General features: G+C 46.3%; 1 protein-coding gene across 3 annotated transcripts in view; it reads left to right on the forward strand.

Moving 5' to 3' along the window:
• Positions 1 to 26,571, forward strand: part of LOC119966455 (amyloid beta (A4) precursor protein-binding, family B, member 1 interacting protein) — a 192,281-nt gene that overhangs the window by 29,486 nt on the left and 136,224 nt on the right. The window contains exon 1 of one of the 3 annotated variants that reach the window (XM_038798161.1): positions 24,525 to 24,624. The exons of the other annotated variants lie outside the window; for them this stretch is intronic. The gene's annotated coding sequence lies outside the window, so the exon portion shown is untranslated. Of the gene's footprint in view, positions 1 to 24,524; positions 24,625 to 26,571 lie in introns of those variants that run through there. 3 annotated transcript variants of the gene reach the window in all.

The raw sequence follows: 26,571 nt of genomic DNA on the forward strand, positions 1-26,571 counted from the left end.
TACGCAGACAGGTTCCAATCTTCTCACGCCTGTCACTTAGGGGGATCCAGGACAGGGTAGTGTCCAGTGGATGGGTGGGGGAGAGTAGGGTCTCAGATATATACAAAGAGCTTATGGGGCAGAGGAGTCGCAGACCGTGGAGTTGAAGCTTAAGTGGGAAGAGGAGCTCGGAGGTGAGATAGAAGAGGGCTTATGTGCGGAGGCGTTGAGCAGGGTGAACGCGACCACAACATGCGCTAGGCTCAGCCTGACTCAATTCAAGGTCGTTCACCGGGCCCACATGACAGTGGCCCGGATGAGTAAATTCTTTGGATTGGAGGACAGGTGTGCCAGATGTGCAGGAGGACCAGCGAACCATGTCCACATGTTCTGCGCATATTCAAAACTCAGGGGATACTGGCAGGGATTTGCGGATATTATGTCCCGGGTACTGAAAACAAGGGTGGTGATGAGTCCAGAGGGGGCAATTTCTGGGGTTTCGGAGGACCCGGGAGTCCAGGAGGAGAGAGAGGCTGACGTTTTGGCCTTTGCTTCCCTGGTAGCCTGGCGGCAAATTCTGCTGGCATGGAGAGACTCAAAGCCCCCGAAGTCGGAGGCATGGCTATCGGATATGGCGAGCTCTCTCGGTCTGGAGAAAATTAAGTTTGCTCTGAGAGGGTCACTGTCAGGGTTCGCCCGGAGGTGGCAACCATTTATCGACTTCTTCACGGAAAATTAACCGTCGGGAGGGGGGGTTAGGGCAACGTAGATGAGGGGGTTAGTTAGGCGGGTCCTTGTGGGAGGAGAGCTGGTTTTTGCACTATGTTGATTGTTCTTTGCACACTGTTTTGTATTGTTGTTGTTTACTATGCCAAAATGCCTCAGTAAAATTGTTTATCAAAAAATATATATAAGTCGGAATCATAGATGTGGACATTGGACGTGGCTTAAATATGAATCAGAAGCATTGGTATAGATATGGGTCTTTCCTTTCAGAGATTTTTTTTAATGGTCCAAAGAGTTCATTCTCTATGTTTCGACATCATAAATGCTCTCTGTGCACCCGTGGATAATGAAACATTCACCTAAAGAGTCAAGTGTCTTTACTATTCCAACAAGCTTGTAACTATGAAACAAGTAGTTCTTTCATTGCTATTTATGCTTCTGATCATCTAAAGGGGGACAGAATAATCACAAGCTAGCCCAGTCCCACATAAAAAGTGAATGATTGAAGGGAGATTAAACATCCTGCTTTCTACTGAATGTAAATTCAGTTTTGCTGGAATATCTTTAAAACTATAACACACTTCACTGGATTTTTGTGAAGTGCCTGATGCAGCAGTGCAGTTTCCCTTGAGAAAAAAAAAACAAGTTTAGCTATGCCTCAAAAGCTTAAAACAGTTGGGTGATTGTTATGTTGTAACTCAGCAGCCTCAGTAGGTTGATTTCCTGTACTGAATGGAAGGACACACTGACCATCAGTTAGTGCCACTGAGTTAATGATTGCAGGCTTGTACTCTATTGTCAAGTTTTAATAACAGCAATAACAAAATGACTGGTGGGCATATTTCACTCAGTTCTCTCCTCCTTTCATTCACTAATTTCTAAAGCACTCTATAATCTGTTCACTCAAAAGGATCAGTGGGTCATCATTTTTCTGACCGAGTTTTTCAGTCTTCCTTGGACTCAACTACAGGCCAGTCAGTTTAACTTTGGTGGTTGGGAAACTTTTAGAAACAATAATTAGGGACAAAATTAAGAGTTGTATGGACAAATGTGGGTTAATCAAGGAAAGCCAGCAATGGGTTTCTTTAGAGATTTGCTCATAAGGAAGATTTGCGACACATGAGGTTAAAGTTCCATTTTGTAGAACAACAACAGGTGGCAGTTGCTTCACAGCTCCAGAGTCCCAGGTTCGATTCCCGGCTTGGGTCACTGTCTGTGCAGAGTCTGCATGTTCTCCCCATGTCTGCATGGGTTTCCTCCAGGTGCTCCGGTTTCCTCCCACAAGTCCTGAAAGACGTGCTGCTAGGTAATTTGGACATTCTGAATTCTCCCTCAGTGTACCCGAACAGGCGCCGGAATGTAGCACCAGGGGCTTTTCACAGTAACGTCATTGCAGTGTTAATGTAAGCCTACTTGTGACAATAAAGATTATTATTATTAGATTCAATAGGTGCCGTTTTAGCTGTGCCTCAAAAATTAATCTGAACCTAGGGCAGCACGATGGCGCAGTGGTAGTACTGCCGTCTCACGGCGCCGAGGTCCCAGGTTCGATCCTGGCTCTGGGTCACTGTCTGTGTGGAGTTTGCACATTCTACCCGTGTTTGTGTAGGTTTTGCCCCCAAAACCCAAAGATGTGCAGGGTAGGTGGATTGAACATGTTAAATTCCCCTTTAATTGGAAAAAAATAATTGGGTACTCTAAATTTATAAAACAAAAATTAATCTGAACCTCAGGAAAATGTGCTTTATGATCGTTCCCAAACCAATCACAAACTATCCTTACTTGCAGCAATAGTATCTGTTTCAAAGCAAATTAATTAAAATCTTTGTTAATGTCACAGAGTGTGCTCTCTGTACAATGGTGCTGATTAGACAGGACAGAAACAAAGTCCCCTTTTGGGAGCATTTAACAGAATGTTTCTGGGTGCCTGCACCACCGAGAACGACATCAGTATTTAACGACACTTTGCCTTAAGGCCGAGGTCACACTTACATAATTTCCTGCACCTTTGCCGAAACCCTCAGCACTTCCTAGTGCCGTATCCCTCTATACCCATCCTATCCATGTATTTGTCAAGATGCCTTTTGAATGCTGTTAATATATCTGCTTCCACAACCTCCCCTGGCAGCACGTTCAAAGCACTCACAACCCTCTGTGTAAAAAACCTGCCTCACACATCTCCTCTAAATTTTTCCCCACGGACCTTAAACTTATGCACCCTGGTGACTGACCCCACCACCCTGGGAAAGAGTGCCTGCCCGTCCACTCTATCCATGCCCCTCATAATCTTGTAGACCTCTATCAGGTCATCCCTCAACCTCCGTCGTTCTAGTTAAAATAGTCTAAATCTATTCAGCCTCTCTGCATAGCTAATATCCTCCAGACCAGGCAACATCCTGGTAAACCCCCTCTGCACCCTCTCCAAAGCCTCCACGTCCTTCTGGTAGTGTGGCGACCAGAATTGTGCACAATATTCCAGGTGCGGCCTTCCCAAGGTTCGAGACAACTGTAGCATGACTTGCCAGTTTTTATACTCAATGCCCCGTCCAATGAAGGCAAGCATTCCGTATGCTTTCTTGACTACCTTGTCCACTTGTGTTGCCATCTTCAAAGATCTGTGGACCTGCACGCCCAGATCTCTCTGACTTTCTATATTCTTAAGAGTTTTGCCATTTACGGTATATTTCCCCTCTATGTTAGACCTACCAAAATGCATTACCACACATTTGTCCGTATTAAACTCCATTTTCCATTTCTCTGCCCAAGTCTCCAACCTATCTATGTCCTGCTGTATCTTCTGACAATCCTCAACACTACCTGCCACTCCACCAACCTTGGTGTCATCCGCAAACTTACTAATCAGACCAGCTACATTCTTCCAAATCATTTATGTGCACTACAAACAACAGAGGCCCCTGTGGAACACCAGTAGTCACCACCTTCCATTCAGAAAAACACCCTTCTACCACTACCCTTTGCTTTCTGTGACTGAGCCAGTTCTGTATCCATCTTGCCACCTCACCTCTGATCCCGTGTGACTTCACCTTTTGTACCAGTCTGCTGTGAGGCACCTTGTCAAAGGCTTTACTGAAATCTATGTAAACAACATCCACCACCCTCCCCTCATCAATTATCTTTGTCACCTCCTCAAAAAACTCAATCAAGTTAGTGAGGCACAACCTCCCCTTCACAAAACTGTCTATCGCTAATGAGTCCATTTGTTTCCAAATGGGTATAAATCCTGACACTGAAAATTATCTTGAATCATTTACCTACTACCGATGTGAGGCTCACCGGCCTATAGTTTCCAGGATTATTCCTGCTACCTTTCTTAAACAGTGGTACCACTTAGCTATTCTCCAGTCCTCTGGGACCTCACCTGTAGCCAATAAGGATGCAAAGATGTCAGTCAATGCCCCAGCAATTTCCTCCCTTGCTTCCCTCAGTATTCTGGGGTAAATCCCAGGCCTTTTCCCTTGCACAGGCAATCTGGCACCTGGACACCTTGGCACTGCCAGCCTAGCATCCTGACCGTGTCCTTGCCAACCTGGCAGCTCTACATGGGCACCCTGGCAGTGTCAGAATGGCACTATCAGTGTGCCCAGATGGCACTGCCAAGGTGCCGTGCTGGCAGTGCCAAGATACCCTGGTGCCAGTGGGAGCCCAGAGCCTGAACTCACAGGGATTTCTAATGACCTTGGAGACTCCCCCAGGTGCCATTACGCTTGGGCCACGTTTGTGCTAAACGGCACCATGGCGAAGTCTCGCAGGTGAGGCTGTTAGTTCCTGAGCCCCGGGAAAATACCTCTCGCGAGATTCAACGTCCTTGCAGCGTCAACAAGTCCAGCACGACGAGGCCATCAAATCGCGCCCCAGGTGTCGCAAAGTTTAAACTGGTTGTCTTTGAAAGTGTTTCTGATTTTGCCACATCTCGTGGATATGGTTGTTATAGTTTTGCTTTCTCAGCTTGTTGGTAGGTTTATTTTCCCTGCACAGCCCAGATGCACGATAAGTTCACAGCAGCCATTTAAAATCAATAAACCTTTAATTTCTCCTGACAACTTTTCTTTCAAACATTTCAAAATGCTTGAATGCTGTAACTTAAGTTCAGAGTTAGTGTCAATTAACAAGACAAGTTATTCATTCCACTGACTGATATGTTCAGAGCTAATATAATTAAATGCAGAGATTGTGTTACAATTCTTTTCCCGCACCTAATGGTGTTTGAAGGCAGACTTTTGTCTGTTTCCATAGCTAGCAATTGCTGGAACAGGTCGCTAGTCTGTCACCAGGGGTTTATAGCTTGAGGGGCGCCATTCCACGTCAAGCTTGGCTGACCAAGAGTCTCTCCCGCTCCTACCTCCAGCCATTGGCATGTTGGAAGGGTTTTTGCAGGTTGACACAACCTGTTTTGAATGTACCTGGGGTGGGACTTGAACCGAAAGCTTCTAGCACAGAGACAGGGACACTATGCATTACGCCACAAGACCATCAGCACCCAGACTGGCAGTTATCAGAATAGCAGATTTAGGAATGTGGGAGCAGGGGTAAGCCATTCAGCCCCTCAAGCCGATGCTGCCTCACCCTACACTTGCAATTCACAATTGTAAGCATCTTGGTTTCATCCGCTCACAAGATCCAAATGAGAAAGAGGTTTAATTTTCCATTTTACTCAGTACGTGGAACAGTGTTAGATGATTTATTTACAGTTATCTGGTTATATTTTAGAAAATCCATTATTTTAATTTTTTTTCGAGATAATTTGGAAGAACATGATATAATGGGACTGAATTTTATCAAGAGAGTGTCTTGAATATTGGGGCTGAAAATGGGATCTGACCTCGGGCCGGTAGTCGTTGGGGCGGCATTTTACCAATGTCGTCCAATTGAGGGCAGTGACCCACGACCCAGAGCTACACGCCCAGTCAAGGGGCTGGTAGCTATGGCAGCGCTGGCAGCTTCACCAATAGAGAGAGATGGCCACTGCTGAGGTTGCAGGATGAAGGAGAGGATGCCCCATGCCAAGGAGGAGGGGGTCATTTGTTTAAGTTCAATTCCCAGGTCAGGCAGGTAAGCCCCAGTGATGAGTCGATGGGTGGGCATGGTCACCATAGTCACATTGTTTGAGGACACTCTATGGGTGACATAGCAACCACAAAGGAAACCCCCTACTCTTGCGGGAACCTGTTGGGAAGCCACCAGAGTTTACCAAAAAGCCTCCACACACAGTGATAGCCCCTCACAGAACTGATAAAAGCCAGCAGGAGCCGGAATTGACACTGAGTGGCCACCATTGGCCACCCAGTGGGTGGTCCTGTTGCTGAGGTTCCCTCTGATCATCACATGCCATGGTGGTAGGAAGAAATCAGGATTAGGCAATTCGGCCATTATGCCTGCTCTGGCATTCAATATGATCCTCCCTGTAGTAATATGCATCACTGTACATACACAAGGGGTTAATGTACATACACTACAACTAAATAACAACTAAAGGGAGCACCAGAGATGTATGTATACTAGACAAACAGGAAGTCAACAGACTCTTCACAGGAACGGCAGCTGGTGAGCAGGACACAGACAGGCAGCTCAGATGTAACATAGTATAAGACCTGGAGAGAGAACAAACTCAAAATAAAGCATCTACTTCAACTGTAAGACTACGAGCTTTATTCAGACACAATGAATAATATATGGTACCAGGTGTCTTCAGACCGCTTACTAGAAAGTTACACGATGCAGACAAAGCAAGATCGAAAACAGAAGAAAAATAGTACGTGGGGAGACTTTACAGAGTCGATGAAACTCTTTGGAACTCCACCGCAGCTGAAAACAATTGGTAATTTAAGTCATAGATGGAAAATCTTTAAACAAACGTTCAAACTATATATTATAGCTAATGAGTTGAGCACGGCCTCAGAAGAAATGAAAATAGCACTTCTACTATCAGGACATGAAGCTAGAGAAATCTACAACTGCTTCAATTACTTGAAAGGTGAAGACAACACCAAATTAGAAGTAATACTTAAAAAAATTGAAGATTACTGTAACACCAGGAACAATGCTGCTTTAAGATATTCAATGCTCAAGAGACCAAATTGCACAGGGAATGAATGTTGCGAAATGTTGGTTTACAGGTGCAACAGGTGATTAAGAAGGCAAATGGAATTTTGTCCTTCATTGCTAGAGGGATGGAGTTTAAGACTAGGGAGGTTATGCTGCAATTGTATAAGGTGTTAGTGATTCAGTTTTGGTCTCCTTACTTGAGAAAGGACGTACTGGCACTGGAGGGTGCGCAGAGGAGATTCACTAGTTTAATCCTAGAGCTGAAGGGGTTGAATTACGAGGAGAGGTTGAGTAGACTGGGACTGTATTCATTGGAATTTAGAAGGATGAGGGGGGATCTTATAGAAACATATAAGATTATGAAGGGAATAGATAGGATAGATGCGGGCAGGTTGTTTCCACTGGCAGGTGAAAGCAGAACTAGCCTCAAAATAAGGGGAAGTAGATTTAGGACTGAGATTAGGAGGAATTTCTTCACCTAAAGGGTTGTGAATCAATGGAATTCCTTGCCCAGTGAAGCAGTAGAGGCTCCTTCATTAAATGTTTTTAAGATAAAGATAGATAGTTTTTTGAAGAATAAAGTGATTAAGGGTTATGGTGTTCGGGCCGAAAGTGGAGCTGAGTCCACAAAAGATCAGCCATGATCTCATTGAATGGCGGAGCAGGCTCGAGGGGCCAGATGGCCTACTCCTGCTCCTAGTTCTTATGTTCTTATGAAACTCAAACAATCATCAGAACAGAAAGGTTTAATGCTGGAAATCACGAATGACAAGTGCAGATCGCAAGAAAAAACTAACTTTAAGTTTTTAACAAGAAAAAACGGTGAAAAAGTTCTTCTCCACGGTCTGAAGAAGTTAAAATGGCGTCTGAGCACATTTTAAACCGCCCGGGGAACAAGAGACCCAAATCTGGGTCTGTGCATGCACACGAAACTGCAACCGCGCATGCGCAATTGAAAAAAGAAGTTTTGGGCACAGATCATTCTGCGCATGCGCAAGCCGCTCAAAACAAAAAACTGCCTCGAGCGGGAGCTGCCAAATGTGCGGCCACCCACTCCATGGCCGCCACCAGAAGTCAGCCTGTAAGCCGGACCCTCTAGCAGACACACGGTTCCAGTACTCGAGCTGTTGGCTCCAAGTATCAGGATAAGTGGCGGTGTTTCTTCTTTATAATTGTCTTCCTGCTTTCCAACAAGTGTTGACAAGGTTTCAGTCCTTGGACACCTAAAAGGAAAAAGGCACAAGGGTAGGGTGTGATGAAAGGGAGGGCGACAAGCAAGAAGTGCATGATTACACCATCTGCTGCAAGCAAATCAGAAGAGTTTGTGCGGTGGGAGGGAGGTGGTGTGAAGACCCTATCACCTTCAATCATTTCAGGGGAGCCACAGGCCACTACCTCATGGCCCCTCCAATAATGGCAAGTACAGTCTCCTCCATGGGGATAGGGAAAACCAGGACTGCCTTTTCCCACTGCTTAGTTACTGCTGCTTCCAGTTCTGCACCAACTTGCTCTGAAAGAGAGAGGGAAGTATGCCAGCTGATGTCATGCAATCTTGGTATGCAGCATACGAATGTCAGCTATGTGTCTAGGTTGGTAGAGATCATTCGTAGGTCGGTGATGCATGTCTGGTGCACTGAACAGTGTCTGAGGCTAATCTGAGTCTAATAGAGCAAATGGTGGGTTATGGCATCTGAAGATGTATTCACGAACATTCATTGTACATTCCACAGCACTGGGCTCAGGGCGTTGGTGCTAGATTCCTAGCCTTGACCACAATATATCTTCTCAGAGTTTGTCTAGAGGACATCCTGTGGATTTATGACGGCTCTCCTCCTCTGCGCCTTTTCGACACAGACCTTCCATGAATCATAGAATTTACAGTGCAGAAGGAGGTCATTTGGCCCATCGAGTCTGCACCAGCCCTTAGGAAACAGCACCCCAATTAAGCCCACGCCTCCACCCTATCCCTGTAACCCAGCAACCCCACCTAACCTTTTTTGGACACTAAGGGCAATTTGGCATGGCCAATCCACCTAACCTGCACATCTTTGGACTGTGGAAGGAAACCGGAGCACCCGGAGGAAACCCACGGACACATGGGGAGAACATGCAGACTCCTCATAGACAGTGACCCAAGCTGGGAATCGAACATGGGACCCTGGAGCTGTGAAGCAACTGTGGTAACCGCTGTGCTACCGTGCTGCAACAGAATACTTGAAAGCACATCCTTGAACATGTGTCATAATTTAGAGTTCTTCTTGCTCACACTCTCTTTTGCTCTCAGTCCCAGCACGTACTCCAGGCCAGACTACTCTTGCCAGTTAAGAGACGCAGATTGGCTTCAAGTCGTAAGTAAGTAAAGTCACCATAATCCCAGATGACCATAGGCTGCTTACCCCTTTGAGGGAGAGAACTGATTGGTGGTGATTTAACCTGAGGATCACCACACCTCAAGTGAGGGGCAACGTAAGATGTGGGCCGGGATTCTCCCCTACCCGGCGGGGCTGGGGTCCCGGCATAGCGGAGTGGCACCAACCACTCCGGCGTCGGGCCTCCCCAAAGGAATTCTCCGCACCTTTAGGGGCTAGGCCCTCGCCGGAGTGGTTTCCGCTCCGCCGGCCAGCGCCAAAACCAGCGCCAACGGCCTTTGGCACCCGCCACCCGGCATCAGGGCTGGTCGAAAGGCCTTTGCCGGTCTGTGCATGCGCCGGTGTGTCAGCAGCCGCTGACATCACCACCGGAGCCTGCGCGGTAGGGGGGGTCTCTTCCGCCACCGCCATGGTGGAGGTTGTGGCGGCAGCAGAAGAAAAAGAGTGCCCCCACGACACTGGCCCGCCCGCCGATCGGTGGGCCCCGATCGCGGGCCATGCCATTGTGGGGGCAAGCCCCGGGGTCCGATCGCCCTGTGCCCCCCCCAGGACCCCGGGGCCTGCTCACGCCGCCAATCCCGCCGGCACCAGAGGTGCTGCAATTCCCGCGGGGGGCACGCCGATCGGCGGGGCGTGATTCCCACTCCCGCCGATTCCCGGGTGGCGGAGAATTCCGGCCACTGCAGGGGCGGGATTTACACCCCCGGGCGATTCCCCGACCCTGCGGGGGGTCAGAGATTTCCGCCCGGGGTCTTCATTCAGGACCTCAGCGGATACGGAAATTGAACCCATATTGTTGGCCTCCCTCTCTGCATCACAAACCAACAGACCAGCCAACTGAGCTAAACTAGCTTTAAGTAGTGCAGGCTGGTTTAACCTTTGGATTTTGCAGGTGTGAAGCCACTCATCAGCACACTTAACACTGGCTGTAGGCCACAATCATTTAAAGGGCTCAGCAGCACTACATTTTCTTTATTCGTTCAAGGGATGTGGGTTTCCCGAATTGTCCTTCATAAAGGTGATGGTGAGCTGCCTTCTTGAACTGCTGCAATCCACGTGGTGTAGGTACACCCACCGTGCTGTTAGGGAGGGAGTTCCAGGCATTTGACCCAGCGACTGTGAAGGAACAGCAATCTATTTCCAAGTCAAGATGGTGAATGGCTCAGAGGGGCACCTCCAGGTGGCGATGTTCTCATGCATTTGCTGCTCTTGCCCTTCTAGATGGTAGTGGGAGTAAATTGGGAATGTGCTGTTTAAGGAGCTTTGGTGAGTTCCTGCATTGCATCTTGTAGATGGTTACACACTGTTACCACTGTTCATCTGTGGTTGTGAATGATAGGGTGCCAATGGGCTGCTTTATTCTGGATGGCCTCAATCTTCTTGAATGTTGTTGAAGATCCACTCATCCAGGCAAGGGGACTGTACACTATCGTATTCCTTGTCGATGGGATAGGCTGAGGGGAGCCAGGGGTTAAGTTATTGCTGCAGATTTACCAGCCTCTGATCTGCTCCTGTGGCCACAGTAGTTATATAGCTAGTCCAGTTCAGTTGGAATTACAAAACAGCATGGTGCGTAACAAGTAATATTCATGCCACACAAGTGCCAGTCAATGGCCATCCTCAACAAGAGAGGATCCATCCCTCACCCCTTGACATTCAATGCCATTTCCATTGCTGAATCCCCCATTGTCAACATCCTGGGAGTTACTATTGACCAGAACCTAAACTAGACTAGCTATATAAATACTGTGGCTACAAGAGCAGGTCAGAGGCTAAGGACCCTACGATGAGTGACTCACCTCCTGACTCCCAAAGCCTGTCCACCATCCACAAGGCACAAGTCAGGAGTGTGATGGAATACTCTCCCCTTGCCTGGATGAGTGCAGTTCCAACAAGACTAAAGAAGCTTGATACTATTCAGGACAAAGCAGCCCGCTTGATTGCTATCCCTTCCACAAACATTCAATTCCTCCATCACTGACAAACAGGAGCAGCCGTGTGTACCATCTACAAGATGCACTGCAGGATCTCACCAAGGTTCCTTAGGCAGCACCTTCCAAACCCACAACCACTACCATATAGAAGGACAAGGGCAGGGGATACCTGGTAACACCCTCACCTGAAGGTTCCCCTACAAATCACTCATCAACCTGACTTGGAAATATATCATCGTTCATTCACTGTCGCTGGGTCAAAATCCTGGAACTCCCTCCCTAATAGCACTGCAGTTTGACCTACACCTCAAGGGCCACAGCAGTTCAAACAGGCAGCTCACCACCACCTTCTCAAGGGCAACAAGGGCTGGGCATAAATTTTGGCCTAACCAGTGACACAATATCCCGTAAATCTTGGTGTTCTAGTTCCAACTTCTTATTTTCTACTATAAAAGAAAAACTTGGATTGACATAGCGAAAAATCCAGTAACATGTCGCAAGGTGCTTAAATATTAATTGTGAAAAAGGAGAAGAGAATCATAGAACATACAGTACCTTGTATGAAGGAGGTCATTCGGCCCATCGGGTCTGCACCGACCCACTTAAGCCCTCACTTCCACCCTATCCCCGTAACCCAATAACCCCTCCTAACCTTTTTGGACACTAAGGGCAATTGAGCATGGTCAATCCACCTCACCTGCACATCTTTGGACTGTGGGAGGAAACCGGAGCAGCTGGACAAAACCCACACAGACATGGGGAGAACGTACAGACTCTGGACAGACAGTGACCCAGCAGTGAACGAACCTGGGGCCCTGGTGCTGTGAAGCCACAGTGCTATCCGCTGTGCTACCGTGCTGCCCGTGGAAGATGCCGGTGATGGCAGCCAATGGGAAATGATAGAAAAGATGGAAAACACTGAAGGGTGGAGGAAGTTGGAAAAATAAAATTTCAGGCAGAATTTGATCCAAAAGATAAGAAATGTTTTCCGATTCAAACGCAAATGTATTATTGTTTTTGACTCTGTTAGCATGGGAGGAGAGGGGGGTGCTGCAGATGTTAATCTTGGTTCTCTATGCCCATATGTCGATGTTTCCTGTCAGCACTATATCGTTGCTTTATTGCTCACTGATGTCACATGATTCGATTTTGTGGTGTCCCACTTCCTAGCTTAACTGTTTGCGAAAAGAGCACATTGAGAACTAAGGCACGTCAGGCAACTTCCACCCATTTTAACTTTTCGGCAGCTCTGCTGATTATTATTTTGATTCCAAGTGCATTAATTAATAACAAAGCATTAATAAAACATATTTCCTGCTGCATTTATTTTCCTGCTTCCAGAAGGTTAATTGATGAAGTTTGTTTACATGTATCAGGGAGAAATGGGGTTGGGTTCCATTTTGTCCAAACCGTACAATTCAGGCGATCTATCAACAATCAACTGGTGGGCACTCCCTTAAACAACCGCAGGCTTACAAAGCAATCGTATCAAAACCAGAAAGGCGCTCGTGTTTTTCTTTATAAACTCTGCCTTGCCATTCTTACATTCATTTTGCAAATTTTGCTTTGCAAAAATACACAACCCTGTCTCAGCATCCTTACAGGGAGTGATTATATTTCCAGTTTTCCACAGCACACTGTCTCGTGGAGGACTTTGTCCACCGTTAGAAGGAACGTGGATAACTACCCAGCGACCTCTTCCATCCAGTGTTTTGAATGTCCCAAATATGCCAAACACATTTGTTACTGCTCTTCCTTTACCTGTCTTGTTCTGGTATTTAGATGTTTGTTGTCACTTGAGCACATTGCATTTTAAGTACCCAACAGAGGCTGGAAACAAATTAAACCCAAATTAAAGCAAACCATGCTTGTTCTCCAAACTGATGTGGAAAGAGATCGATCCTATCAACATCAATGTTTTGGGGCGTATGGAATGGCTGTAATGGTCGACATCTCTACATGCCTTTGGAACAAACAAATCAATACAGTACAAAGCTACTCAGAGCGAGTATGTGAAAAACTAATGTATGAGGTGCATTCATACCTATCACTGTTACACCATGCAGCCTGCTTGTAAAAGGTCCTTCAAAAGTACGCACCCTTACATTTGTGGGTCCTGAAATGTTGTGTGTAACTCATACACTGAATTTTAGGAAGCTTGTACAATGGTTCACAATGGTGCCTCATTTTTGTCACAATCACAATCTGTCTACCGCTCTAATAATATTCTCACACACGTCCTTCATTCCTGCTGCTGATGCCCTCCTCTTCAAAATTCCAGTTCTACAGCACCCTTTCTCCAATTTTATTTATTTCCAATGATAGCCAGGTCGACATTTGACTACATAGCTATGGGTAACATAAGTAAGGGACACCTGATAGACATGGCTAACATCTACTCCTTCTCATTGATAATGAGTTGCACTCAAAGCCCTGTCTCGTGTTGCAGTGTTTTATATTTTACAATTGTTGTCCAGAGGCAGCTTAACAGCAGATATTTCTCACTTTGCTTTTCTATTTGTTACTAAGAATAGGGGGCTAAGGTCAGCATTCTTGGCGTAGGATGCCAAAGGAATCGTTTAATAAAGGATTTTACTTAAAATGTCTGCAACCAAACTGTGATCAGCTTCCAAATGAATTATACTGGGGCTGTACTTCCACGTGGCAGTACTTTAGCATTTTCATCCAAAAAGATATTTTGCCCTAGAAATTAGATGGTAGTGCCCACCCATTTTAAAGCTAAGACACAGGGCCATAGCCATCAAATATCATGCATGCCAGAAGTGTGCCACCTAGTGATATCAGAAACCGGGAGTAAAGGTAAAGGTAAAATTGCCATAGTCCCGGATGACCATAGGCTGCTTTTCCCTTTGAGGGGGAGAGCTGACTGATGGTAGTTTAACCTGAGGATCACCACGCCTCAGGTGAGGGGTAAGGTTGAAAAGCGGGCCTTCAGGAATAACCTCAGCAGGTACGGGAATTAAACCCATGCTGCTTGCTTTGTTCTGCATCACATTAAGACCTTTGAACATGTAAACATTCAATCGCAGTTTCATCATTCATAAGACTAGCTTTATTATCCAGATTTAATTAATTTAATTTAAATTCCACCAGTTGTCATGATGGGATTTGAGGGCATGTTCCCCATGCTTCTGGATTACTAGCCCAGGGAGATTATAATTATGCCAATTTACTCCCTTTTGTGAGAGCTGGCTTTCCTCGCAGAGGGTATTCATAGCATTAATTGGCTGCTGCAGGCTCCAAGTTGGACAGTCTCAAGATTCACAGGATTAATGTCATCAATGACAGGTGGAAAGGGACCAAGGACCTTACAAATGTGATTTCATTGTGCTGGTAGGCATTGCAGATTGTGATAGATACACTGAACATAAATATTGCCCAGTGTGATTGTGCTCCTGTAAGAGGGACAGGGACAATGGGGTTGATTCACCTGGATTCATTCTAAGTATTGTCGCCAGTGGCGAATCAAGAGTGTTTCCCATTGCTGTGGGAGCCCTGCGTAGGTGCCATTCAATGGCACTTGGAAATAATTTTTGAGAGGATCTGGCTTTGGGCTGGGCTTGTTAGGGTTTGGGTCTAAACTCACTTACAGGTCATGCTCCTCAGGCACCCCGATCTCAGAATAATTTTGCAGCCCTCCTCAATCGCAGATAAAGTCCCCACTCCACCTTAATCACTGGCAAAACATCCCCCAATCACTGGCAAGGCCCTCCCCAGTCACAGGCAAGGGCCCCATTACCAATCAGTGGGAAATCCTTCCCCACTTCATAATCGCTGGCAAGGGCCGGGGCCCCCAAACTCTATCAAGGCCCCAAGTGAGAGACATCCCATTATGGGCTCACCAAATGCCTCCCCTTTAGGCCCCACTCCTTTGAAGTGCCAACACGGGGGGTACTAAACTTAGCTCCAGGGTGCCGTTGGGGGTTCTTCAGGGGTGGTGGAAGTCAGGGAGGGGCTTGGGCTGGGCTGGGCGAGAGGGGCTCAGGTCGGGGGTCTTTCTTGGGATGAGGGTCTTCCATGAGGCAGGTCTTCCATCAATAACTTTGAAAATCATTAAGCTGTCTTTCAGCTTGTCAAATTTTCATTTAATTATGGCGGCACGGTAGCGCAGTGGTTAACGCCGCTGCCTCACGACGCTGAGGACCCAGGTTCAATCCTGGCCGCAGGTCGCTGTCCTTGTGGAGTTTTCACATTCCCCCATGTCTGCATGGGTCTCACTCCCAGAATCCAAAGATGTGTAGGCTAGGTGGATTGGCCACGCTAAAATTGCCCCTTAATTGGAAAAACATAAGTGGGTACTCGAAATTTAAAAAATAAATAAATTAATAAAATAAAAAGTTTTCATTTAAGTGATATGTTAGAACCCCATGATGTCTCTCCCACCATGAGAAGTTCAAAGATCTGTCAGGAGAAGATGGAAGTGTTCACTCTGTAACATTAAACCTTTGAACTCTCTCCCAGCAGGTGAGGGGCAGTAGAATGACAGAACACCTGGTCATTTCAGGAAGCTCTTCAGAACAAAGAGTTCACAAGTTTCTAAGTTCATAAGATATAGGAGCAGAATTAGGTCATTTGGTCCATCGTGTCTGCTCCGCCATTCGATCATGGCCGATCTCATCCTGGCTTTAACTCCACTATCCTTACCGTTCTCCATAACCCTTCAACCTAGTACCAATTAAAAGTCTGTCAAACTCTTCCTTAAATTTACTCACAGTCCAAGAATCCATCACATTCTGGGGTAGCGAATTCCACAGATTCACAACACTTTGGGAGAAGTAGTTTCTCCTCAACTCTGTTTTAAATAATTTTCTATCACTTATTCTAAGACTATGACCACTCAAGAATGTCCCACAAGAGAAAGCATCCGCTCAACGTCTACTTTATCCATACCTTTTATCATCTTGTATACCTTAATTTTATTTCCTCTCAATCTTTTAAACTCTAGAGAGTATAGGCCTAAACTGTTCAATCTCTCTTCAGATGACAAATCCCTCATCTCTGAAATCAACCTAGTGAACCTCTTCTGAACTGCCTCCAATGCCACTACATCTTTCACTGTAGCACAGTGGTTAACACTGTTGCTTCACAGCTCCACGGTCCCAGATTCGATTCCGGCTTGGGTCACTGTTCCGGTGCTCCGGTTTCCTCCCACAAGTCCCGAAAGACATGTTATTAGGTGAATTGGACATTCCGAATTCTCCTGCAGTGTACCCAAACAGGCACCGGAATGTGGTGACAAGGGGCTTTTCACAGTATCTTCATTTTAGTGTTAATGTAAGCCTACTTGTGACAATAAAGGCTTATTATTGTTATTATTAAAGCAACCAAAACTGCACACAATTCTCCAGGTGTGGTCTCAGCAATGCCTTGTATAGTTGCAACAACACTTCCTTCCCTTTATACTCTATTCCTTTATCTATATATATATATATCCATATATATATATATATAATATGCAACATCCCATTCACTTTCTTTATTATCCGTTGTACTTGCATGCTTGTTTTCTGTGACTCATGAATGAAGACTCCAAGATGCCTTTGCAATGGAGCACCTGGAAGTCTCTCCCCATTCAGATAATAAGTTGCCTTCCCATTCTTCCGACCAAAATGCATGATCTCGCACTTATCCAAGTTAAACTCCACATGCCACATTTTGGCCCACTCTCCTAACCTATCTATATCCATTTGTAATGTTCTTATTTCCTCATTGCAGCTTACTGTCGCATCTATTTTTGTGTTGTCTGCAAATCTGGCTATAGAACCTTCTGTACCTGTGTCCAAGTTGTTTATCTATATTGTAAACAGCTGGGTCCCTGAGGACCAAACAGTGTGTAACCCCACTACTTACATCTTTCCATCCAGAAAAACTCATTTATCCCAAGTCTCTGTCTTCTGTCTGTCAGCCAGCCTTCTACCCAAGATAATAAATGACTCCTAATCCCATGTGATCTATTCTTGTGAATTAGCTTTCTGTGTGGCACCTTATCAAGAGACAACCTCTTTTTTAAAAAGCTATTGTTAGAAAGAACACCTGCTCAAAAGAGGAAGTTGATGGACCATGAAGAGCTAAAAAAACAAACTACACTAAGCCCTCCTTTAAAATTGCCTGGACCTGTCAATCAAGGGGCTTGTAAAAGACAACGGACCATGAAATTTAATGTAAACAACGCAGTTCAAAGCTTTTACGATTCTAAGCATGCCCAGAGGCTTGAAATACCTGAAGGGGAAATAAGGTTGACTTTGAAAACACATTTCAAAGGTTTCCAACACATTAAAGGGAAGACTTTAACCTCCTTCTGACAGATCTTTGAACTTGACATATTGGGAGAGAGTTTAAAGTTTTTAAGACGACAGAAGGAACACTTTGACCTTCTTCTGACAGGTCATTGAACTTGACATGCTGGGAGATACATCAAAGGATTCCAACACATTTTAAATTAAAACTTGACATGCTGAAATGCAGTTTAAGGTTTTCAAAGCTGCAGAAGAAGGACCTGCCACACAACCTCCATCCCGAGAAAGACCCTGAGCCACTTCAGCCCAGCAAGCCCCTTTCACCCCCGCCTCACCTGAAAGATCCCCCTCAGAACCCTAGAGGGGGTACTGTCCCACTTGTCCCCTCTCGGAGTCCAAGGCAGCAGGTCCCCACATGACAGGTCATGCACCAAATCATGCCAACGTGACTCCCAGTTTGGAGGGGGGGGGAGCTGGAGCATCCCAGGAGGCTGGTGAATCGGGTTTCCTGCCTGTTAATCACACATAAATGAATGTAAAGTAGTTGTTTGCATGTTCTCGCCCACTCTGGGTGAAACCTGGTCGGGCTGCCAGTCCAGGCCGAGAAACTCGCAATAGTTGTGCCACCTGGTGAGAATCCCGTTTTTGTCCTCACACCCGATTCAGTGAGCCATCACAATTTCTGCCTCGGACTAGTGACTCCGGGGAATTGCTCACAATGTAAGCACTTTAAAGGGCAATATTTGCCCATTATGATTAGGAAATACCTATAGGCATTACTGTGATTCATTTATTGGCCCTAGCTGTTACTTATCTGAAAACACTGTTTAACTTTGCTGGCCTAGTTGGATTACTATGGGTGACATGTGGCATATTTGTGATACAGTGGCAATGCTGACTCACAGCAACAGGGGCCCGGTTCGATTCTGAACTTGGATGACTTTGTGAAATTTGCACATTCTCCCCGTGTCTGCATGGGTCTCCTCCGAGTGTTCCAGTTTCTCCAGGTTAGGTAGATTGGCAATGCTATAATTGTGCCTTAGTGTCCAAAAGATTAGGTGGGATTACAGGGATAGGGCCTAGGTTGGATGCTCCTTCAGATGGTCGGTGCAGACTCAATGGGCCGAATGGCCTCCTTCTGCACTGTAGGGATTCCATGATTCTATAATTCAAAAATTCATTAACCTTTTCACATTGTAAGGGTCACAGTGGCAGCTACATTAATCTCCTATCACACGACCCAACTGTTGATGGCCTTTTCTTCAATTTTCAAACAGCAGAATCTATCTCTGTTCTCACATTTGTCCCCATGTATCAATCCCACATCAGCTTCTGAAAAAGTACATTCTCACCTTTGTCATTCTTTCGGCCAAGTTGTTTTTCTTCAGCTCTTTAGCTTTCCAGAGCCGTTTAAATAAAGAAGATATGCCTGTGTTCTTCCCCCTTCTGAATCTTCCAGGTTCCCTTGATGCCACTGACCATTTACCAGAGAGTTGTCCACTCTTGTCCCATTAGCTACAATTAACTTCTCCCAGTTTCTGTGGCTATAAATTCTGCCCCACGACAATATAGCAGTAGAACTGTACCCCAGGAATTTGCAGGATGTTATCTCCAAGTTATAGGTATATGTAACTTAAGTCTTTGAAGGTGGCAGGGCAGTTTTAAAAAAGAAAGCTTTGTTAATACAGGCATAGAATACATAAACAAGGAAGTTTGCATAAAACACAAGTTTGGCTTCAATTGGAGCATTGCATCTAATTCTGGGCTCCACCCTTAGGAAAGATGTGAAGCTATCAGAGAAAGTGCAGAAAATATTCACACGGATGGTTACAGAGATGAGGAACCTCAGCTTTGCAGATAGATTGGAGAAGTTGGGACTGTGTCCTTGGACGAGAAGGTTGCGAGGAGATTTGATAGAGACATTCAAAATCATGAAGAGTCTGGACAGACTTGATAGTCTGGATAGTAAATAGACTGTTCCCACTGGCTGAAGGATTGAGAATGAGAGGGCAGAGATTTCAGACTATTGGTAAAAGAAGTGATGGAGACATGAGGAGAAACCTCATTCTCCCCATGCCTATGTGGAGTTTGCACATTCTCCCCAGTGTCTGCCTGGGTTTCCTCCGGGTGCTCTGGTTTCTTCCCACAGTCCAAAGGTGGACTAGTTGGAGTGGCTGTGCTAAATTTCCCCTTTGGGCCCAAACGGTTAGGTGGGGATAGGGTGAGGTCGGTGCTGACTCGATGGGCTGAATGGCCTCCTTCTGCACTGCAAGGATTCTATGATTTTATGGCGAGTGGTTAAGCTCTGGAATGCGCTGCCTGAACAGTGGGGTAGGTTTAATCAAGGCATTCGAGAAGGAATAGGATAATTATCCTAAAAGGAAGAAAATGTAGGGTGACAGGGAGAAGGCAGGGGAATGGCACTCGGTGAATTGCTCATTCGGAGAGCACAATGGGCTGAATGGGCTCCTTCTGTGCTGTACCAATTTTGAGATTTGGTGAAATTAATTGTATCCTATGTCCTGCCACTCAATCTATTTTAGTTCCTATTTGCACATTTTTAATGCAATTTATATGTATCGAAAGCTGTGAATATAAACTGTGAAACCCCTTAACCTCTCCTCCCACAACTGACAGGCTATACCAATCCAAACCTGGTGTCACCTAACCATTACTTCTCAATTTTTATTCTTGTCACCCTGATTGGTATTCTACACTGTGGTCCTTAGTTCTTCACCTAAATTTGTCAGTGAAAACAAAATGACAGAAATGTAAGGAGTGGAATTTGAGATCACAAACACATTTAAACACGGAGCACGAACAAATGGAACTACATTTATTTACTTTTTGAGAGTGGAAATTGTGTTGCAGTTGAGTGAGATTTGACAGCTCTGTTTACTTCTTAATCTAGTAAAAGGGTTCTAAATGGAGACCAATTGCTCCAGGTCATGGGAAATAGTCACCAAGTGGCTGTAAAGTTGAAGTCGTCTAAACATTTATAACTTTCAATCAAAATCATTTGCCACCAGCTGTCCCTGACACCAAGTAACTATCACCACTCCTGGCAACAATAATTCCAGGCCTACCCCCACTGCAGTATTCAGTTTAATTTGAAGCCCTGCATCTGGTCTGAAAGATGTACTTTTGATGCGGTCGCTGTTTCTCTGCCAGCTGTTTGGCAGGGGTGAGAAGTAAACATGCTCAGACTTTGCAAAGGGAAAAAATGAAAATCGCTTGTTGTCACAAGTAGGCGTCAAATGAAGTTACTGTGAAAAGCCCCTAGTCGCCACATTCCGGAGCCTGTTCGGGGAGGCTGGTACAGGAATTGAACCATGCTGCTGGTCTGCTTTAAAAGCCAGTGATTTAGCCCTGTGCTAAACCAGCCCCTGGATAAGGACAGGAGGCCAACCTTGCTGATGTCACTAACTACCCTTTCTGCTGTTTCATTGGAGGAACCAAATTGGAGAGTATTTTAGTTCAAAGTTGCACTAAGACCCCAGTGTTAAGTTGGAGGGTGGGTGGTGGGGTGACCATCACATGAACATACAAACATATGAAATAGGAGCAGGAATGGCACTGGGTGAATGGCTCACTACCGAGGCCTCAACTCCACAATCTGCCTAGTCCCAATAACCTTTGACTGCCTTGTTAGTCAAGAATCAACCAACTTACTTAAAAATATTCATTGACCCTGCCTCCACTGCTCTATGGCAAAGGAAGTTCTAAAGATTCACCACCCGCTGAGAGAAAAATTTTCTTCTCATCTCTGCCTTAATGGGAGACTTCTTTTAATTAAACTGTGTCCCCTAGTTCTCGATACTCCCACAAGGGGAAAATATCCTTTCGGCATCCACATTGTCACCCAGGATCTTATATATCTGTAAGATCACCTCTCAAGCTTCTGAATTCCGATGGCTAGAGGTCCAACCTGTCCAACCTTTTCTCATAAGATAACCTCCACCTCTATCATTGACGTCCATGGTCAATGCTTGGGGTTGCAGGTATGGGGCGAGGGAGTGGACCTAGGTAGAATGCTCATTCAGAGGGCCGGTGTAGACTTGATGGGCCAAATGGCCTCCTTCTGCATTGTCGGGATTCTATGATTCTATCCCAGGTATGAGTCAAGTGAGCCTTTTTGGAAGTCCTGCTATCGCACTTCTATCCTTTCTTAGGAGGGATGCTTGGCTTTATAAATAGAGAAATCGGGTAGCACGGTGGCGCAGTGGGTTAGCCCTGCTGCCTCACGGCACCGAGGTCCCAGGTTCAATCCCGGCTCTGGGTCACTGTCCGTGTGGAGTTTGCACATTCTCCCCGTGTTAGCGTGGGTTTCACCCCCACAACCCAAAAGATGTGCAGGGTAGGTGGATTGGCCACGCTAAATTGCTCCTTAATTGGAAAAAATGAATTGGGTACTCTAAATTTATTTTAAAAAATAAAAATTAAAAAAAATAAATAAATAGAGAAATCAAAGACAGAAGTAGGGAAGTGATGTTAAACCTCCATAAACAATGGTTAGCTGTGAGTAATTCTGGAAGATTGCCAAGGTCTTCAAGGGGATGCAGAGTAGATTTACTAGAATGATACCAGGGATGAGGAATGTTAGTTATGTGGAGAGACTAGGGAAAGTGGGACTATTCTGCACAGTGTAGAGAATGTTAAGAAGAGATTCACGTGCTTAAAATAAGATTCTTATAGTAAATGAGGAGAAACTCTTTCAATTGGCAGGAAGGTTCAGAACCAGCCATTTCCAGCCTGGGGAAAAGTCTCTGGCTATCCACTCTATCCATGCCTCTCATCACCTTGTGCACCTCTATCAAGTCACCTCTCTTCCTTCTTCGCTCCAGTGAGAAAAGCCCTAGTTCCCTCAACCTTTCTTCATAAAACATGCCCTCCAGTCTAGGCAGAATCCTGGTAAATCTCCACTGCACCCTCTTCAAAGCATCCACATCCTTCCTCTAATGAGGCGACCAGAATTGGTCACAATATTCCAAGTGTGGTTTTATAAAGCTGCAGCAAAACCTTGCGGCTCTTAAACTCAAGCCCCCTATTAATGAAAGCCAACACACCATACGCCTTCTTAACAACCCTATCAACCTGGGTGGCAACTTTGAGGGATCTATGTACGTGGACCCCAAGATCCTTCTATTCCTCCACACTTTCAAGAATCCATTAGCCCTGTATTCAGCATTCAAATTCGACCTTCCAAAATGAATCACTTCACATTTATCAAGGTTGACCTCCATCTGCCACTTCTCAGCCCAGTTCTGCATCCTGTCAATGTCCTTTTGTAACCTGCAACAGCCCTCAACACTATCTACAACTCCACCAACCTTTGTGTCATCGGCAAACTAACTAACCCACCCTGCCCCTTCATCATCCAAGTCATTTATAAAAACCACAAAGAGCAGAGGTTCCAGAACAGATCTCTGCGGGACACCACTGGTCACCGACCTCCAGGCGGAATACTTTCCATCCGCTACCACTCCCTGCACTTGAAAATAAGTCATGTTCAGGACAATGGGGGAAGGCAGGGGGTGGGGCTAAGTCGGTAGCTCTTTAAAGATCCAGCACAAGCATGATGGTCCAAGTGGCCTCTTTCTGTGCTGTATCATTCTGATCCTTTCTTTGGCTGGAAATTTCCAGTCCTGTCGAACTCAATGGACTTTTGAACGGCTCCCCACTTTTTCTGGCCCTGCCCCCTTCACAATGGGCCATAAAATTCCATTGTTTCTCATTGCATTTCCCTGAAGATACTGGCATCAGAAGTTAACATTGATGCTGCAGGTTAAAGCGTTTTAGGGATCTGAGTGTTGCTATCTGGAACGGGATTCTCTATTTCTGCTAAGTGTTGATGCCAATGCAGAATTCGTGGACTTTCATGACAACAAAACTGGCGCCGAACCTGTATCGATTCCGCTACTATTTTAAGAGGCTAGCACCGGTGCCACGTGGAACACAATCAATTCCTATGAAAAATGGTGCTGGATTCGCTGAGTCTGCAATTGACACTTGCTGACAAGCTGCAGCCGCACATACACATTACACTCCCCACACATAGTCATTCCAGCCAACAAGGTGACACTGGTTGTGCTGGAGTACGCCCATGCAGCTGATAGGCCGGCTGGGGTCAGAGGGCACCTAGGGGGGTGCCCTGGGGGAACAACTATATGGCCCGTGGCACTAAGTACAAAATGGGCTGTTAGGGGTGTGCACAGCTGCATGGATGCCTTATTGGCTGCGGCAATGGTGTTCCATGCCCATTCACCCCGACCCATGCTGTAAACATCTATGACAGCTATAAGATTCACCTGAAGAAGGAGCAGTGCTCCGAAAGCTGGTGATTCAAAACAAACCTGTTGGACTTTAACCTGGTGTTGTTAGACTTCTTACTGTGCTCAACCCAGTCCAACGCCGGCACCTCCACATCATGGTTACCATGTTATATACATGCAGTGTAAATTCAGCCTTAAATAAATACAACCGAGCTGTTACATTGTGCAATTGTTTGTGCATTGTTTGCTATTTTAACAGAACTCTGAACCCAAAGTAGAGGGCAGCACGGTAGCATAGTGGTTAGCACAGTTGTTTCATAGTTCCAGGGTCCCAGGTTCGATTCCCGACTTGGGTCACTGTCTGTGTGGAGTCTGCACGTTCTCCCCGTGTCTGCATGGATTTCCTCTGGGTGCTCCGATTTCCTCCCACAGTCCTAAGATGTGCAGGTTAAGTGGATTGGCCGTTCTAAATTGCCCTTAGTGTCCAAAAATGTTAGGTTGGGTTATGGAGATAAAGGGGATAGGGTGGAGGCGTGGGGCTTAAGTAGGGTGCTCTTTCCAAGGATCGGTGCAAACTCGATGGGCTGAATGGCCTGCTTCTGCACTGTAAATTCTATGACTTTCTAAAATAGCGGATCATGTAATGTGACTTTAAAACTCTTTCCTATTTTTCCAGTTTCCTGGTCTTTTCGCATTTTGTACATTCATAAATATATCTTTAATCAGATTCCATTGCAGTGCATGATATGCATATGAAATTGATGTGTTTAATTGTACAGAATGGAAAGTTAGTTCATTACACCCTGAACGATTGCAAATGTTCTGTTCGGGAGCAGTGCGAATGCATAAACTCACAGGAGGCTATCATAACACAGGCAAGCAGAGAGAACAATCTGACCTCAGAACAAGATTAGCAACTTTTGAATGCGGCATAACATACTTGAACACGTAGTCGCCTTTTTAACAATTGCGTTCCAAAGGAAAATCAATCGCAATAGCAAAGCTCCGAACTACATGGCAGAAGGTATGCACTGAACAGTTTGATAGATCATTTGAAAAGCTTGTCTTACATATTGCAAATTCTAGCAGCTGTTGCAACATAAACAGACTTTTTACTGATTTAGCTTTGCTGCTTCATTTAAATTACTAACAGGGGAGTTTATGAGAAGCTGAACTGTATTTAACCTTGCCAGATTGATTATATAATGTGGTTTTATCCTCAATATTAAATGTATATAATCCAAGTTTGCAAAGTAATTTAACGTAATTTGAATGATCATTTTCATATTAATACTGTAGTTATTCCAGAAACCCATCGGTAACATTCATTCTGAGGACCAAGAGCTATAATAAATCATTGTAAGCATTTTTTTGTTATAGTATGTATAGACATTGGGTGGAATTCTCCGTTTCTGCAGCTAAGTGCCGACGCCGGCATGAGACCCATAGGGCGGGATTCTCCGCTAACCGGCGGGGCAGGCAACTCTGGCGCAAAGGAGTGGCGTGAACCACTCCGGCGTCGGGGGTCGGGCCGCCCCAAAGGTGCGGAATCCTCCGCACCTTCAGGGGCTAGGCCGGCGCCGGAGTGGTTTGCGCTGCGCCGGCCGGCGCGGAAGGGGCTTAGCGCCACACCAACCGGCGCCAAAGGGCCGCCGCCGGCCGGCGCGAGTTGGCGCATGCGACAGTGTGTGTTGGGTCATCCCAGCACATGCGCAGGGGGGTTCACTGCCGCGATTCACCTCAGTCAGCCACGGCGGACTGTTGCAGCGGCCGACGCGTAGGAATAGAGTGCCTCCATGGCACAGGCCCGTTCGCGGATCAGTGGGCTCCGATCGCGGGCCAGGCTACTGTGTGAGAACCACCCGCGGCCAGATCCCCCCCACGCCACCCGAGGACCCCGGAGGCTGCCCACGGAGCCGGGTCCCAAAGGTAAGTACCTACAATAATTTACACCGGCAGGACGGGCCTAAAACGGGCGGCCGCTCGGACCACCAGAGAATTCAGCGGCTGGTGGGGTTGGGATTCATCGCCACACCCGGCGATTCTCCGACCCGGGGGGGGGGGGGGGGGGGGGGGGGGCGGTCGGAGAATCCCGCCCACGGTATTTCACGACCGGCAAATTGGCGCAAACCCCCCACTGATTGGTACCGGTGTGAGGCTCGCATTGGCGCCGCATGAAATGTCCGCAGATCACGCCGAAAACGGCTGGAGGATGGCCAGTTCTCAGGCCACGCATGCACATAGCTGATGACCTGCACCGGTCACACCGTACAAATACAACATGCGTAACGTGTGCGTAACTTAATCCAGCAAACCGTAATCCCACAGTCCACAACATAGCCAGCCCCTGGCCCCCCTACCCACCCCTCACCAGTCCCCCCAGCCCGAGCAGACACCCCTTCCAGCCAGTGGCACTGATCCCGGCCGAGCGTGGCAGTGCTGGACACAGTCTACAGATGGCAGGCCGGCTCAGACCACACGTGTCCTGCACCATCGAGAATTCAGCCCATCGATGAGGCGCCAACGGCTTTGCGATTGCGCACAGCGCGCATCACGATGACACCGGTCTGGAGGGGATGGAGAATCGCAAACCGGTGTCAAGCCAGCACCAGCAAAGATTCCAGCATCAGAACCAATTTTCCACCTGATCGCCGACCATGATTTCACCATCCGGCAACGGAGAATCCCTCCCATTATACTCAGGAATAAATGCTGCATATAATGTGATGTAAAACCCCATTTTGCACTTGTGTTGATTTTCTGTCCCAAAATTATTGAACCAAACTGAAGTATTCAGCAGCAAACTGATCAGGATATGCACCTTCAAAATTATGGCACAGATCTTCCGATCACTCGACTGACCTGGCACCTTAACCACCTGCCACCCTTCCATTGCCTCTTCACTCACCTGCCCCCTACCCACTTACCTCATCCACCCAAACCATTTAATCACCCGCCCACCCACCCTGCC

The sequence above is a fragment of the Scyliorhinus canicula genome, chromosome 5 (assembly GCF_902713615.1).
Source record: "Scyliorhinus canicula chromosome 5, sScyCan1.1, whole genome shotgun sequence".
Classification (NCBI taxonomy): domain Eukaryota; kingdom Metazoa; phylum Chordata; class Chondrichthyes; order Carcharhiniformes; family Scyliorhinidae; genus Scyliorhinus; species Scyliorhinus canicula.